Source organism: Anomaloglossus baeobatrachus, chromosome 6, assembly GCF_048569485.1.
Source record: "Anomaloglossus baeobatrachus isolate aAnoBae1 chromosome 6, aAnoBae1.hap1, whole genome shotgun sequence".
NCBI classification, from domain to species: Eukaryota; Metazoa; Chordata; class Amphibia; order Anura; family Aromobatidae; genus Anomaloglossus; species Anomaloglossus baeobatrachus.
The window spans coordinates 394,133,454-394,152,057 of NC_134358.1; the positions used below are offsets into that span (position 1 = coordinate 394,133,454).

General features: G+C 44.4%; 1 protein-coding gene across 1 annotated transcript in view; it reads left to right on the forward strand.

Moving 5' to 3' along the window:
* The window catches only part of NPSR1 (neuropeptide S receptor 1), a 1,037,222-nt gene that overhangs the window by 134,213 nt on the left and 884,405 nt on the right, over nt 1-18,604 (forward strand). The window lies entirely within an intron of this gene.

Sequence of the window (18,604 nt, forward strand, 5' to 3'; positions counted from 1 at the left end):
TGGGGGGCGGCGATAAGTGAAAATCATGGCTGCGCGCATATACATCTCGCTGCCAGACTTTGGCAGCGAGATGTAATGGGTTAATGTTACGGGTGGAATGCGATTCCACTTGTAACATGTAGGCACACATCTCAGCTGTTGAAAACAGCTGATATGTGCGTGGATCGCCGCAACCTGCCCGCGACAGGGGGGGGCTTAACGGCACACGCTCCATGACGGATATATCCGTCAAGGGTCGTGAAGGGGTTAAATAGTTTAACCTATAAATAAGATAAATAAGAGATTGCACACACACTTACCAAGGAAATCACATCTCTAGACTTACATATGAAGTAGCCTTTCTTTGTGCATCCCTGCACTGTGGTTAGGTGAAAATATTTTCCACTTTAATCATATTGCTGCAATATAAGCAATGAATTGTAAGAATAGGAAATTTAATTTCATTTTTTTAGGTCTATATTGTTTTGTCCCTAAAGCTGGGTTCACAAAACATTTGTCCCTATCTTTAGTACCTCTATCAGGGCTAACACCCCCACCCCATAAGTATATTTGGTATTTTGGAGTGTGTGCCGATGGGACCATTGCCTATAATTATGCAAATGGAGTCACAGTGTTCTCTGTCCTGCATTTTCGGTCATATATACCTAATTGAGCATATATGTTTACGCTTTGCTGCCCACCTTCAGTAAGCATATGTGGCCAAAAAAGATGGACGTTTTGTTAGGGTTCAGACTTGAGCTTCAACGGAACCACTGAACAGAATGGCAAACACTATGTGAAAACAGCCTAATATTCATTGACATTTTGTTACAAATCTGTGAAGGTTTCTTAAACTCCATCACATGAGTCTAAGCCTCATGTAACGCTATGTGCCCATGGGAGATTGCACCTGTGGATATATCCGCAGGTACATCTGGAGGTTTACCGCAGCAGCTCCCCGGAATCCGCAGCTATCCATTGTTGCGGGATTCCAGCAAAATATCTGCGGAAAACCTGCGGACATTCATGTGACTTACCTGCGGAAGTCCCGGCCTCTATCTCCATAGTGGAGAGGCGGGACATCCGCAAATATTTCCACAGAAATAATTGACATGCAGTTACGTGGGGCTGAGGGACATCTGCAGCATATTCCGCAGTCGCACGTATTGCAGCATGGACACAGCACTCCCCATGTCCCATGGGATAACATGGGGAGTGTCTGTACTTGCTAAAACCTGCGCATTTATCTAGAAAAAATTTGCGGCAAAATCTGGGAGTACATTGTCCCATGGGCACATAGCCTAAAGGCTACTTTACACACTGCGATATCGGTCCCGATATCGCTAGTGTGCGTACCCGCCCCCATCTGTTGCGCGACACGGGCATATCGCTGCCCGTGGCGCACAACATCGCCCAGAGCCGTCACACATACTTACCTGTCCGGCGACGTCGCTGTGACCGGCGAACCGCCTCCTTTCTAAGGGGGCGGTCCGTGCGGCGTCACAGCGACGTCACTGAACCGCCGCCCAATCGCAGCGGAGGGGCGGAGATGAGCGGGACGTAACATCCCGCCCACCTCCTTCCTTCCGCATAGCGGCCGGGAGGCAGGTAGGGAGACGTTCCTTGCTCCTGCGGCGTCACACGCAGCGATGTGTGATGCCGCAGGAACGAGGAACAACCTCGTTACTGCTGAAGTAACGATAATTGGGAATGGACCCCCGTGTCGCCGATTAGCGATTTTTCACTGTTTTGCAACGATGCAAAATCGCTAATCGATGTCACACGCAACGGCATCGCTAATGCGGCCGGATGTGCGTCACGAATTCCGTGACCCCAACGACTCCGCATTAGCGATGTCGTAGCGTGTAAAGCCCGCTTTAGGGTGGTAAACATGGTCTGGCGGTATCCTTTGTGTGCTGTTTATCTATTACGCTTCCATTCTACTCTTGCAATATCTGAATCACAACTATAAATGTTAATTTCAAATCCCAAAGTGAGGTCTAAAGAATAATTCTGTCACTTTTTTATTTTTTTTTCTTATCATTTTGTCCAGCATGAAAAGTTATGAAAGTTTGTAAATCAATTATTATGTATTTATCTTTATTACTGTCAACAAATTACATGTAAGTGGCTTCCAAGCCCCTACTTCCAAGTCTATTTTCCTGACTTCAGTTGAATTGATCTTCGAACAGATGGTGGAGTACAGATGCTGCTAGTGAATGGGTCAGCTAAGCACCAATATTTTACTAAGGTCTAATTTAGATTACCAATGTTTGCATACGAGGGCTATGCATGAACATGTCCAATTTTGATTAGCGGATCAAATCAAAATTGGCAATGCATGTCTATGGGTTAAAAAAAATTGGACCGCACTTAGATGGCATCTGACTGCAGTTCAATTTTCCTAGACTGTAAGAATGGAGAAGGTAAAGAAACTTTATTTTCTCCACATATGACAAAAGCTGATGACACTTGGACCATGCTCTGCTCAAAGCCTAATCCAAAAAAATGATCCATTTTTCTTTTACATGGAAAAATCAGACATTAGTGATGAGCAAGTACGCTTGTCACTACTCGGTACTCGCACGAGTACTGTACTCGGGCTACTCGGCGGGTACCGAGTAATTTCGCGATACTTGTGCTATACTCGTGGTCTTCATCCCTGCATGTTGGCGCTCTTGTGAGAGCCAGCTCTCATGCAGGGATTGGCTGGCAGACCTCTGCAATGCCACAGCCCTGTTAGTTGTGGAATTGCAGTGTTTGGCCAGCCCGCACAGCGTGACCGAGCCTTTATACCGGCGGGCGCACTGTGCTCTGCACACAGCCATCCCATATTCCCTACTTTCTTTGCCCACAGGCGCCTATGATTGGTTGCAGTGAGACACGCCCCCACGCTGAGTGACAGGTGTCTCACTGCACCCAATCACAGCAGCCGGTGGGCGTGTGTATACTGTGCAGTGAAAAAAATAATTAAATAATTAAAGAAACCGGCGTGCGGTCCCCCCAATTTTAATACCAGCCAGAAAAAGCCATACGGCTGAAGGCTGGTATTCTCAGGATGGTATTCCAGCAGAGCTGGAAGCGACGCTGGAGGTCAGTGGATTACGCCGGACATGGAGGGCTTTTTGGGGCTTATTAAATTGGTTACGAGGGAATCGGTTTGTGTTTTTTATTTCTAATAAATGATTTTTTCAGGTGTGTGTGTGTGTTTATTTATTTACTGTAATTTACAGATTAATCATGGAAGGTTTCTCGGGGAGACGCCTGACATGATTAATCTAGGATTTAGTGGCAGCTATGGGCTGCCAATAACTCCTTATTACCCCGATTTGCCAACGCACCATTGTAAATCGGAAAGAGCCGGGTACAGTCCCAGAACTGTCACATCTAATGTATGCGGCAATTCTGGGCGGCTGCTGACTGATATTATTAGGCTGGGGGGCTCCCCATAACGTGGAGCTGGCTGGTATTAAAATTGGGGGACCGCACGCCTTTTTTTTAATTATTTAATTATTTATTTCACTGCACAGTATATACACGCCCACCGGCTGATGTGATTGGGTGCAGTGAGACACCTGTCACTCAGTGTGGGGGCGTGTCTCACTGCAACCAATCATAGGCACCGAAAAGCAGGAAAGCAGGGAATACCAGATTGTTTAATGAGTGGCCGGATTTTTCAAAGAGGAAAAGCCGCCGGAGTTTAGTGAACAGCTGTGCAGCGCCGCGGCAGTGATCGGGGAACGGTAAGTATGAGAGAGGGGGGAGACTGACCGACAGACTGTGAGAGGGAGACAGACAAGACAGAGAGAGACCGACAGACAGACAAAGAGACCGACAGACGGACTGAGGGAGATAGAATGAAAAAAAAAAATGACCGACATCGCTAGTAAAAAGCACAAAACGTGCGTTTTGGACATCGAAGTGCCACACAATGTTTTCACATAAAATCTTTCATGTAATCTCAAAAAGTAACATACCCCAGCTCTATCTCACTATTGGGTATGTGCCCTTAACATTTCCGCCATGAAAATTCATTTTGGTGTCATTTTGGAAGGTTTTCTGGTGAGTCCGTAAAAATGGCGTAAAACTCGGACAAAATTGTTCACAGCTGTGACTTTTGAGTGATAAATGCTTCAAGGGGTCTTCCCCATGCTGTTGCCATGTCATTTGAGCACTCTTCTAAGACTTTTGTAACATTTTTAGGGTTTCTACATGCTGCCGGGGGGTCATTTCATAAAAATACTCGGGTCTCCCATAGGATAACATTGAGCTCGGTGCTCGGGCCGAGTACACGAGTATCTTGGGATGCTCGGCCCGAGCCTCGAGCACCCGAGCTTTTTGGTACTCGCTCATCACTATCAGACATCTGAATGAGCCTTAACTCTTGGGATAAGCTGTTGTGGGAGATTGTTCTGAGAAGCACAACACTAAAGGGGGATTTACACGGTAGCGATATCGCTAGCAACTTGTAGCAATAGCGAGCGTGTAAGTACCCACCCCTGTCGCGCATGCGATTGTTTGTGATCGCTGCCGTAGCGAACATTATCGCTACGGCAGCGTCACACATACTTACCTGGTCGGCGTCGTCGCTGTGACTGCCGAACAATCCCTCCTTCAAGGGGGAGGGACGTTCGGCATCACAGCGACGTCACCGCAACATCACTAAGCGGCCGGCCAATCAAAGCGGAGGGGCGGAGATGAGCAGGACGTAACATCCCGCCCACCTCCTTCCTTCCGCATTGTGGCCGGCGGCAGGTAAGGAGACGTTCCTCGCTCCTGCGGTGTCACACATAGCGATGTGTGCTGCCGCATGAGCGATGAACCACCTGGGTAAACAACCCTTACCGATTTTTGAGTTTGGGACAACCTCTCCATGGTGAACGATTTTCACCATTTTTGAGGTCGCCTAAGGTCGCTGGTCAGTGTCACACGCTGCGATATCGTTAATGACGCCAGATGTGCGTCACTAACAACTTGACCCCGACGACAAAACATTAACGATATCGTAGCGTGTAAAGCCCCCTTTACAGGAGACCGGTGCTGACTAATGTTGAGTGAGCACTACCTTGCTTGGATTCTCAGTAGTCATTAAGAACTTGGATGGGCACAACTCGAGAATCTGAGTATAATGGAAGTAAAGGAGGGACTTGCGCATTTTTCCAGGAAACATTTTCAAGTCTCCCACTGACTTCATTTGTGAAAATAGTATTCCTTTCACAATACTCTTCATCATAATCTTGAATGCCACCACCACATTTTCACATCCGTTTTTGGTTCAAATTTCCATTGTGGAAGAGTATGCAATTATTATAAGATTTGTATAAACGGAATATCACTTTAACTGAAGTTCACCCACAGTGACTCTTTATTCAGAGTAAATATGATCGACAAATGTTCACATAGCACAATATATAATATATGGCTATGTCAGGATAGGTATTATTCTTTTTGCTGGAATTGACCCAGAGGACTGATGAAGTGAAGATTAGAGACAATTATGTTTAGTTCACCAATCCATACTTCAGGCAATAAGCAATTGTGATAAAATTAATGACTCTTAAACTGAGAATTCCTCTAAAACCCTTTGTCATCTTTCACATCAGCACACTTGCAAGCCTATTGATTCAAAGGGTAAATTTACACTTAAAGGTTAAATTAGATTCAGTCATACAGTTTTACGCAACTTCCAACACTTCGAAACATCAGTGAAACCTATTTATAGTACAGTCATAAAGCTAAGGCTATATTGAATTAGGCAGCTTGATATATTTTAGGACTCTTTATAGTACGTAGAGCTCTGCTAAACTAATTGATAATAGTCCACATGTAATATCTACTGTCCATAATTACATTATTGGCAGAAAACTGTGAACAGTTGCAAAATGTTGCAACCTTTTCAGTTTTGGCCAGCTCCACCAAAATGATGTATAATGGGGGCGAAAATGGAGCATATTTGGTGAAACAATCCAACACACTGTATAAAAGACCACATTAGTAAATACAAATTTACCATTAAGTGTGGAAATTTAATTTTAATTTAAGGATATAACTTTAAAAAAAAATAATTCAATATCACACTTAAGATTTAAGTTAATCAAATGGATAGAGATAAGTGCAAGAGCAAAAAGGAAAAAAACCCTCTTCCTACCAAGTCATTGTGAAACTCCTAAGTGGAATATGCACATAATTATCAAAATAACAATGTATTTGAATAATTAATTCCATTTAGTTGGGAAGTATAAACATTATAAAATATTTTAGTTTATGTTTTATGAAAATAAACACTACAACAGTTAATGTACAAACAGAATTATAACAACGGTGGTCATGGTGATGATTAAGTGACTGATAATATATATGTCACACGATACTGTAATAGTGTAGCAGCTGACAAAGGCTTGAGATGAGCTGAAAAATTTCATGACAAATGGTCATAAGAGGCTGAAGTGCTTTATTGTATTTATTCCATTTACAGCACAAGCAGAGTACCGAAAACAAAGGACTGGATGCAGAATGCCTGACTAAAAGACTACTGTGATGTCACAACAACTTAGCTGATGAAAATAAAATTGAGATGTCTGTTAGATATCCTGTATATATAATTCAGGACTTCCTACCTAATGCATAACTTCAAGGAAATTACTCAACAATATTTATAAAAACACATTATTCAAAGGATTTTCAAAAGGGATTGTGATGATGGGATATTGTGGGCCATGTACCATTTTGTGTGGGTTCATGTTTAGGCATGGTTCACTGTCCATTATTTGTACTGCTTATTATGTACATTCTATCGTCTGTAGATAATCACCTCCTGTAGTGCAAGGTTATAGATTCTTGAAGCGCTTCTGTCCCTAGGTGTGGAGCAGGGGGCGTGGAATCCACCTAACCTCTTTGCTCACCTGGGGGGATGAGTCAGTCTATTTAAGAACTTGAAGGAAGAAGGATTGATCCTCTGGGAGAAGCTGGGACTTCTCAGAGAGACGGGGACATTTACTGTATTTTTCGGACTATAAGACGCACCCTTGTTTTAGAGGAGGAAAAAATAGAAAAAAAAATAAAATTAAAGTAAAAGAATGTGGTCATGACACACTGTTATTTTACTGCTGACAGTGTTACTGAGGTAATAATATCCCCAAATTCTGTCCTCATATCCTCCATTCTGGGTACCTTCCAGGTATATATGGCCCCCATCGTGGAATATGTAAGTTCCCCTTCATTATATGTGTGATCCTCCAACCCGGTGTGTGTGTGTGTGTGTGTATATAGTGTGTGTGTGTGTGTGTATATATATATATATATATATATATATATATATATATACAGTTAGGTCCAGAAATATTTGAACAGTGACACAAGTTTTGTTATTTTAGCTGTTTACAAAAACATGTTCAGAAATACAATTATATATATAATATGGGCTGAAAGTGCACACTCCCAGCTGCAATATGAGAGTTTTCACATCCAAATCGGAGAAAGGGTTTAGGAATCATAGCTCTGTAATGCATAGCCTCCTCTTTTTCAAGGGACCAAAAGTAATTGGACAAGGGACTCTAAGGGCTGCAATTAACTCAGAAGGCGTCTCCCTCGTTAACCTGTAATCAATGAAGTACTTAAAAGGTCTGGGGTTGATTACAGGTGTGTGGTTTTGCATTTGGAAGCTGTTGCTGTGACCAGACAACATGTGGTCTAAGGAACTCTCAATTGAGGTGAAGCAGAACATCCTGAGGCTGAAAAAAAAGAAAAAATCCATCAGAGAGATAGCAGACATGCTTGGAGTAGCAAAATCAACAGTCGGGTACATTCTGAGAAAAAAGGAATTGACTGGTGAGCTTGGGAACTCAAAAAGGCCTGGGCGTCCACGGATGACAACAGTGGTGGATGATCGCCGCATACTTTCTTTGGTGAAGAAGAACCCGTTCACAACATCAACTGAAGTCCAGAACACTCTCAGTGAAGTAGGTGTATCTGTCTCCAAGTCAACAGTAAAGAGAAGACTCCATGAAAGTAAATACAAAGGGTTCACATCCAGATGCAAACCATTCATCAATTCCAAAAATAGACAGGCCAGAGTCAAATTTGCTGAAAAACACCTCATGAAGCCAGCTCAGTTCTGGAAAAGTATTCTATGGACAGATGAGACAAAGATCAACCTGTACCAGAATGATGGGAAGAAAAAAGTTTGGAGAAGAAAGGGAACGGCACATGATCCAAGGCACACCACATCCTCTGTAAAACATGGTGGAGGCAACGTGATGGCATGGGCATGCATGGCTTTCAATGGCACTGGGTCACTTGTGTTTATTGATGACATAACAGCAGACAAGAGTAGCCGGATGAATTCTGAAGTGTACCGGGATATACTTTCAGCCCAGATTCAGCCAAATGCCGCAAAGTTGATCGGACGGCGCTTCATAGTACAGATGGACAATGACCCCAAGCATACAGCCAAAGCTACCCAGGAGTTCATGAGTGCAAAAAAGTGGAACATTCTGCAATGGCCAAGTCAATCACCAGATCTTAACCCAATTGAGCATTCATTTCACTTGCTCAAATCCAGACTTAAGACGGAAAGACCCACAAACAAGCAAGACCTGAAGGCTGCGGCTGTAAAGGCCTGGCAAAGCATTAAGAAGGAGGAAACCCAGCGTTTGGTGATGTCCATGGGTTCCAGACTTAAGGCAGTGATTGCCTCCAAAGGATTCGCAACAAAATATTGAAAATAAAAATATTTTGTTTGGGTTTGGTTTATTTGTCCAATTACTTTTGACCTCCTCAAATGTGGAGTGTTTGTAAAGAAATGTGTACAATTCCTACAATTTCTATGAGATATTTTTGTTCAAACCTTCAAATTAAACATTACAATCTGCACTTGAATTCTGTTGTAGAGGTTTCATTTCAAATCCAATGTGGTGGCATGCAGAGCCCAACTCGCGAAAATTGTGTCACTGTCCAAATATTTCTGGACCTAACTGTATATATCCAAAGGAGAAAGAAAGTCGCACTCCAGATGATCACCATATCACTCCGTCTTTATTGCAGGGGAAACATGAAGGTACAAGTGGTGGGGAGGGTGAGACAAGCCATACAACGCCGGACGACGGATGGATTTATCTTGGTCTTCACCGCAAGTCTGCACCATGATCCCCTCCATGGCTCAGTAGGGCTCAAGTAGCCGAACGTGTAGTAACACGCGGAGTAGGTGGTGCACCGGGACCCTTACCTCTTTCATATATATATATATATATATATATAACTATATATATATATAGTTATATAGTGTGTGTGTGTATAGTTATATAGTGTGTGTGTATGTGTGTGTATATATATAGTTATATAGTGTGTGTGTGTGTGTGTATGTGTGTATATAGTTATATAGTGTGTGTGTGTGTGTGTGTGTGTTTGTGTGTATACATAGTTATATAGTGTGTGTGTGTGTGTGTGTGTGTATATAGTTATATAGTGTGTGTGTGTGTGTGTGTGTGTAAATATATATATATATATATGATCCAACCCCATTCAGGTGTACAGTATATGCCTATACTATATTATTTATTGCCTTACTTTTACTGATGTGATGCTCACCATGCTTCAGTTTGGTCCTGGCATTACAAACAAAGTCTGGCATATCTCAAGGACCTGCAGTGATGTAATGAAGAGGCAGGGCACTGTGCTGTTCTGTCCTGCTCTGGCCACACCTCTGCATTACATCACTGTAGGTCCTTGTCAGCTACGGGAGACTGTTTCTACTGTAAAGGCAGCAGGAGCAAAGTGAAATTAATTTGAGCCCTCAGCACAGAGCCTGCGGCTGTGCTGTGAAGGTATGCCGTGCTCTGGCCTGGACACTGCAGTGATCTGCACTTCCCCCGGGCCAGACAAAACTGCAGCGGCAGCCTGCTCCTGCCTCCTAAACAGCGGACACAGTCTCCCCAGCCTCTGCAGGAAGCCGGCATCTGGAGCTCCCACGTGTGACCGCTGTTTACATTAAACAAGTATTCATTAGCTGCTCCTCACACCTGCTGACTGCAGAGAGAGGTGGACGGGGAGCAGCTAATGAATATTCGTTTACTTTAAGCAGCGGGCACACGTGGTTTCTCCAGCCGCCGGCTTCCTGCAGCAGCGACCCTCCCTGCCTCCTATGATCCCACTGCATAGCGCTGACTCCCCACAGCTCCCTACCCCGCAGCTTCAGACCATTAGACGCACCCCACACTTTCCTCCCAAATTTGGAGGAAAAAAAGTGCGTCTTATGGTCCGAAAAATACGGTATGCCACTACTGGATAATTTAACCCTCTGTTTTGTGGATTATGTTATGGACCATTTGATTTGCTTGGAATAAATGCTCTTTGGATTGTACAGCCATCTCTCGCTCTGTTGATTGTGTGATATGTGAGAAGAACACCGTGACAACTGGTGGCAGCGGTGGGACCAACAGAGCGCAGCCTAATGGAGAGTCAGTCCACCTCCTCCCAGATGTCTGACAAACAAGCACTGGGAACTAGGATCCCTGCCCCAAAAAGCCAGTGGTTGGTATGGTTTGAAGAAGAGATGGCAGCTCTGGGCCCAGGAGTATCTCAGCAGGAGGAGGCTGCTCGCCGAGCACAGTAGAGGCAAGGAGCAATGGAGTCCGACAGAGGGAGTAATGTGAGCTGGAGCGCAAACCCAGCGATACAGGAGCCTGTACGGATCACCCGGGCGGACTTCAAGCCATTTGATGAGGCTTCCAGAGATGTGGAAGGGTTCTTCAAGGACTTTGAGCAGCAGTGTGTCATGATGGAGGTTCCCCAATCTGGCTGGGTGCGTTTGTTAGTGGGGCTCCTGAACGGAAGCCTGGCAGAGGCTTATCGCACCATTTACTCACAACAGAACCAGGATTACAACATTGTAAAGCGGACTATCCTGGATTACCATGTCATCACCCCAGACTCACATAGGGCACAGTTCTGAGACCTCCCATGCACCACAAAGGGATCGTTTAGGATGTATGCCCATAAGATGTCCCAGGCATGTTGGAGATGGCTGGAAGATGTTATGCAGGTGTTTCTTATAGAACAATTTCTTTACAAGTGTCCTTCAGAAATACGGGAATGGGTCAGAGAACGCACGCCGTGCACCTTGGATAGAGCTGCAGCCCTGGCTGATGAGGCCCTTACTATACGACTGCAATGGAGGGGGCTTCTGAACATTAAGACACAGCCTGCTCCTGCTCTCCGGCCCTCTCCAGTTATATCTGCCCCTCCAACCAGCCACAGGCCGATAATGACCACGGCTCACAATCCTGGGCCCCAACAGTTCCAACCACGCCCTGTGGTAATCACAGAGAGGAGATATTATGGGTGCGGACAACCTGGGTACCTGCAATCCAGTTGTCCTGCAAGAACTCGGAGAGACCTCCATCTCGTCCGGTGCAATTTGTGCATTACATCACGTCTGAAGAAGAAGTACAACCACCTCCACCGGAGTGTACCGCTGACCCCTGCACCATAGATGTCCCTGTTGGAGTGTATGGCCTCCGGCCTTTGTCACCAGGTTCTCCTACTGCCTTCTCAAGAAAGCAAATTAGAAGGAGTATGCCGCAGAGGAGATGTTATCAATGTGGGCAGCCTGGGCATTTGCAAAACACTTGCTCTGCTAGTCGATTAAGGAATGACCAGGCACCAAACCGACCTGTTTATTCTCTACAGCCAAATACAAGGTGGAAAGAGTTCTCACCCCTTCAAGTTGACTTGCCTAATGACTCAGACACTCATGGTCGGCCACTAGGGGTTTATGGGGTGCAAGCCACAGCCCAGAGTTCCTCTCACCATCAAAGTAAGCACTTATTATTATTTATTTATAGAGCACCCTTGATTCCATGGTGCTGTACATGAGAAGGGGGTTACATACAGAACACATATACAGTGCCTATAGGTAGTATTCAACCCCCTGCAGATTTAACAGGTTTACACATTCGGAATTAACTTGGTATTGTGACATTTGGACTGTAGATCAGCCTGGAAGTGTGAAATGCACGGCAGCAAAAAAGAATGTTATTTCTTTTTTTATTTTTTTTTTTAAATTGTGAAAAGTTTTATTCAGAGGGTCATTTATTATTCAACCCCTCAAACCACAAGAATTCTGTTTGGTTCCCCTAAAGTATTAAGAAGTATTTCAGGCACAAAGAACAATGAGCTTCACATGTTTGGATTAATTATCTCTTTTTCCAGCCTTTTCTGACTAATTAAGACCCTCCCCAAACTTGTGAACAGCACTCATACTTGGTCAACATGGGAAAGACAAAGGAGCATTCCAAGGCCATCAGAGACAAGATCGTGGAGGGTCACAAGGCTGGCAAGGGGTACAAAACCCTTTCCAAAGAGTTGGGCCTACCTGTCTCCACTGTTGGGAGCATCATCCGGAAGTGTAAAGCTTATGGAACTACTGTTAGCCTTCCACGGCCTGGACAGCCTTTGAAAGTTTCCACCCGTGCCGAGGCCAGGCTTGTCCGAAGAGTCAAGGCTAACCCAAGGACAACAAGGAAGGAGCTCCGGAAAGATCTCATGGCAGTGGGGACATTGGTTTCAGTCAATACCATAAGTAACGTACTTCACCGCAATGGTCTCCGTTCCAGACGAGCCCGTAAGGTACCTTTACTTTCAAAGCGTCATGTCAAGGCTCGTCTACAGTTTGCTCATGATCACTTGGAGGACTCTGAGACAGACTGGTTCAAGGTTCTCTGGTCTGATGAGACCAAGATTGAGATCTTTGGTGTCAACCACACACGGGAAGTTTGGAGACTGGATGGCACTGCATACGAGCCCAAGATTACCATCCCTACAGTCAAGCATGGTGGTGGCAGCATCATGCTGTGGGGCTGTTTCTCAGCCAAGGGGCCTGGCCATCTGGTCCGCATCCATGGGAAGATGGATAGCATGGCCTACCTGGAGATTTTGGCCAAGAACCTCCGCTCCTCCATCAAGGATCTTAAGATGGGTCGTCATTTCATCTTCCAACAAGACAACGACCCAAAGCACACAGCCAAGAAAACCAAGGCCTGGTTCAAGAGGGAAAAAATCAAGGTGTTGCAGTGGCCTAGTCAGTCTCCTCACCTTAACCCAATTGAAAACTTGTGGAAGGAGCTCAAGATTAAAGTCCACATGAGACACCCAAAGAACCTAGATAACTTGGAGAAGATCTGCATGGAGGAGTGGGCCAAGATAACTCCAGAGACCTGTGCTGGCCTGATCAGGTCTTATAAAAGACGATTATTAGCTGTAATTGCAAACAAGGGTTATTCCACAAAATATTAAACCTAGGGGTTGAATAATAATTGACCCACACTTTTATGTTGAAAATGTATTAAAATTTAACTGAGCAACATAACTTGTTGGTTTGTAAGATTTATGCATCTGGTAATAAATCCTGCTCTTGTTTGAAGTTTGCAGGCTCTAACTTATTTGCATCTTATCAAACCTGCTAAATCTGCAGGGGGTTGAATGCTACTTGTAGGCACTGTACAAGTTACAATAGACAGACTGGTACAGAGGGAAGAGGGCCCTGCCCTTGCAGGCTTACATTCTAAAGGATTTTGAGGAGGAGACAGTAGGTGGGGTGGGGTGGTCGGGCGGCAGCTCCGCTCGGTGGTCGGGCGGCAGCTCCGCATGGTGGTAAAGCAGTGAGGTCATTGAAGGTTATAGGCATTTCTGAACAGATGAGTCTTTAGGTTCCGTTTGAAGTTTGCAAGTGTAGTAGATAATCTGACGTGTTGAGGCAGCGAGTTCCAGAAGACTGGGGATGTTCGGGAGAAGTCTTGGAGGCGGTTGCATGAGGAGCGAATGAGAGAGGAGGAGAGAAGGAGATCTTGGGAGGACCGGAGATTATGTTTTGGAGTGTAGCGAGAGATTAGTTCAGAGATATATGGAGGAAACAATTTGTGGATGGCTTTGTAAGTCAGTATTAGTAGTATGATTTGGATACGATGGAAGATTGGGAGCCAGTGAAGGGACATGCAGAGAGGAGAAGCAGGGTGGTAGTGAGGCGAGAGGTGGATCAGTCGGGCAGCAGAATTAAGGATGGACTGGAGAGGGGCGAGCGTGTTAGCAGGGAGGCCGCAGAGGAGGATGTTACAGAAGTCGAGGCGGGAGATTATGAGGGCATGCACTAGCATTTTTGTAGACCTGTAGTCTGCAGCTTTGTAGTCTAAGAACCACTTAGAGGAGGTTGTGCTGGATGGCCAGAGAGTCATTGGATTTTCTGACTCTGGGGTATTTCTCACAATAGCTGATCCCCGAGTGGTTCGGCCAGATACATCATGGACCAGGGATTGTTATTGAATTGGCTGGAGGACAAAGGAGGAATATCCCAAAGGCGATTGTAGATCTGGACTTTGGCTTTGGGTCAGGCAATGTGTGGTTGGGGTAATGAGAGGCTTGCCTGCAGATATTCTCCTTGGAAATGATGTGGGAGATCTACAATGCCAATTTGTGGGTGCAGGAAACACAGTTTGATTGAAGGAGGACACAAAGGGAAGCTTGTCCTTCCAACCGTACCTCTGTACAAGGGACTATCTACAGCTGAGCAACATGGACTTAAGTGAGGTGGCCAGAGGTCTGTGTAGACCTCATACAAAACAAAATGAGAAAATAGGGACGCAAAATGAGAAGCACCAGTGGGATTAATGACATTTTCCTTATTATATTGCTCACCTTAAAAGGTTGTGCGCCCCCGCACAACCCCAGTATTAAGCTGGATATTAGTATCAGAGTTCCTCGTAGACCGCACGTTAGTATTATAGCTGTTGTGTGCTGACATCTAGACTCCTTGTAGCCGACCACAGTGTGATCCTCTGGTCTCTTACTAAACGTCTAGTGTCTGACGTGTATAATGCTGGTTAGATTTATGATCTCCTTTAATCTAAGCTGCTCCTGCCAGGCTTCCCACATGGGAATAGTTATATGTAAGAAAAAAGAGTTGCCGGCCTAATGGAGCGCTATATCTGATTAAAGGAAACCAAGGGATGTTTTTTTAGAGATATTTTAAAAAAAAACAATCCTTTTATTAATAGTCCCTAATAATCACAACGTGTTTCAACAACAATGTTGTCTTCCTCAGATGAAAAAGGAGACTTTAAAAGTAACAACATACAGGTAGGTCCAGAAATATTTGGACAGTGACACAATTTTCGCGAGTTGGGCTCTGCATGCCACCACATTGGATTTTAAATGAAACCTTTACAACAGAATTCAAGTGCAGATTGTAACGTTTAATTTGAAGGTTTGAACAAAAATATCTGATAGAAATTGTAGGAATTGTACACATTTCTTTACAAACACTCCACATTTTAGGAGGTCAAAAGTAATTGGACAAATAAACCAAACCTAAACAAAATATTTTTATTTTCAATATTTTGTTGCGAATCCTTTGGAGGCAATCACTGCCTTAAGTCTGGAACCCATGGACATCACCAAACGCTGGGTTTCCTCCTTCTTAATGCTTTGCCAGGCCTTTACAGCCGTAGCCTTCAGGTCTTGCTTGTTTGTGGGTCTTTCCGTCTTAAGTCTGGATATGAGCAAGTGAAATGCATGCTCAATTGGGTTAAGATCTGGTGATTGACTTGGCCATTGCAGAATGTTTCACTTTTTTGCACTCATGAACTCCTGGGTAGCTTTGGCTGTATGCTTTGGGTCATTGTCCATCTGTACTATGAAGCGCCGTCCGATCAACTTTGCGGCATTTGGCTGAATCTGGGCTGAAAGTATATCCCGGTACACTTCAGAATTCATCCGGCTACTCTTGTCTGCTGTTATGTCATCAATAAACACAAGTGACCCAGTGCCATTGAAAGCCTTGCATTCCCATGCCATCACGTTGCCTCCACCATGTTTTACAGAGGATGTGGTGTGCCTTCGATCATGTGCCATTCCCTTTCTTCTCCAAACTTTTTTCTTCCCATCATTCTGGTACAGGTTGATCTTTGTCTCATCTGTCCATAGAATACTTTTCCAGAACTGAGCTGGATTCATGAGGTGTTTTTCAGCAAATTTAACTCTGGCCTGTCTATTTTTGGAATTGATGAATGGTTTGCATCTAGATGTGAACCCTTTGTATTTACTTTCATGGAGTCTTCTCTTTACTGTTGACTTAGAGATAGATACACCTACTTCACTGAGAGTGTTCTGGACTTCAGTTGATGTTGTGAACGGGTTCTTCTTCACCAAAGAAAGTATGCGGCAATCATCCACCACTGTTGTCATCCGTGGACGCCCAGGCCTTTTTGAGTTCCCAAGCTCACCAGTCAATTCCTTTTTTCTCAGAATGTACCCGACTGTTGATTTTGCTACTCCAAGCATGTCTGCTATCTCTCTGATGGATTTTTTCTTTTTTTTCAGCCTCAGGATGTTCTGCTTCACCTCAATTGAGAGTTCCTTAGACCGCATGTTGTCTGGTCACAGCAACAGCTTCCAAATGCAAAACCACACACCTGTAATCAACCCCAGACCTTTTAAGTACTTCATTGATTACAGGTTAACGAGGGAGACGCCTTCAGAGTTAATTGCAGCCCTTAGAGTCCCTTGTCCAATTACTTTTGGTCCCTTGAAAAATAGGAGGCTATGCATTACAGAGCTATGATTCCTAAACCCTTTCTCCGATTTGGATGTGAAAACTCTCATATTGCAGCTGGGAGTGTGCACTTTCAGCCTATATTATATATATATAATTGTATTTCTGAACATGTTTTTGTAAACAGCTAAAATAACAAAACTTGTGTCACTGTCCAAATATTTCTGGACCTAACTGTATATATATATATAAAAACCTTTAAAACAATTTATATATAAAAAAAGTATTAATCATTAACACACCCAATTGTTTTAAAGGTTTTTTATATATATGTTGTTACTTTTAAAGTCTCCTTATTCACCTGAGGAAGACAACATAGTTGTTGAAACACGTTGTGATTATAAGGGACTATTAATAAAAGGATTGGTTTTTTTTAAGTATCTCTAAAAAAACATCCCTTGGTTTCCTTTAATCAGATATAGCGCTCCATTAGACTGGCATCTCTTTTTCCTTGCATGTGTAGACCGCATGGCATACTCACTTATTAAAAAGGAGGGAGAGGATGTGATGGTGGGATATTGTGGGTCATGTAACATTTTGTGTGGGTTCATGTTTAGACGTGGTTCACTGTCCATTATTTGTACTGCTTATGTGTACATTCTATTGTCTGTAGATATTCACCCGATGTAGTGCAAGGTTATAGATTCTTGAAGCGCTTCTGTCCCTAGATGTGGAGGAGGGAGCGTGGAATCCACCTAACCTCTTTGCTTACCTGGGGGGATGAGTCAGTCTATTTAAGAACTTGAAGGAAGAAGGATTGATCCTCTGGGAGAAGCTGGGACTTCTCAGAGAGACGGGAACATTTATGCCACTACTGGATAATTTTACCCTCTGTTTTGTGGATTATATTATGGACCATTTGATTTGCTTGGAATAAATGCTCTTTGGATTGTACAGCCATCTCTCGCTCTGTTGATTGTGTGATATGTGAGAAGAACCCTGTGACAACTGGTGGCAGCGGTGGGACCAACAGAGCGCAGCCTAATGGAGAGTCAGTCCACCTCCTCCCAGATGTCTGACAAACATGCATTGGGAACAAGGATCCCTGCCCTAAAAAGCCAGTGGTTGGTATGGTTTGAAAAAGAGATGGCAGCTCTGGGCCCAGGTGTATCTCAGCAGTATAAGGAGGAGGCTGCTCGCCAAGCACAGTAGAGGCAAGGAACAATGGAGTCCGACAGAGGGAGTAATGTGAGCTGGAGCGCAAACCCAGCAATCCAGGAGCCTGTACGGATCACCCGGGCGGACTTCAAACCATTTGATGAGGCTTCCAGAGACGTGGAAGGATTCTTCAAGGACTTTGAGCAGCAGTGTGTCATGATGGAGGTTCCCCAATCTGGCTGGGTGCGTTTGTTAGTGGGGCTCCTGAACGGAAGCCTGGCAGAGGCTTATAGCACCATTTACTCACAGCAGAACCAGGATTACAACATTGTAAAGTGGACTATCCTGGATAGAGTTGAGCGCGGTTCGCGGTTCGAGGTTCTCCAGTTCGCGGCTCGAGTGATTTTGGGGCCTGTTCTAGATCGAACTAGAACTCAAGCTTTTTGCTAAAGCTCGATGGTTCTAGATACGTTCGAGAACGGTTCTAGCAGCAAAAAGACAAGCTAATTACTAGCTGGCTTTCCGCTGTAATAGTGTAAGTTACTCTGTGACTCACACTATTATGAAATTTCAGCGTATAGTGTGCGGGAACAGCGCATTCAGATCACTGCTGTTTGGATAATGGCGATCACCATTTTTTTTTTTTTCCTTGTCTTCCTTCCCTAAGCGTGCGCGTGTAGTGGGGCGGGCCAGCATGTGAGCCAATCCCAGACACACACACAGCAAAGTGGACTTTTAGCCAGAGAAGCAACGGCATGTGTGATAGGTTGTCCATGTCACATGTCCATGCGTTATAAAAACGGACATTTTCCTCCAGCACACCATTATCTGCCTTCTGCGTCTTGGTGTCAGTCACCGCTGGCGTAGCTCCTGTCTCCGATACTGCTGTACGCTCTATACACAGTGCTATACAAAATAGGGATAGAA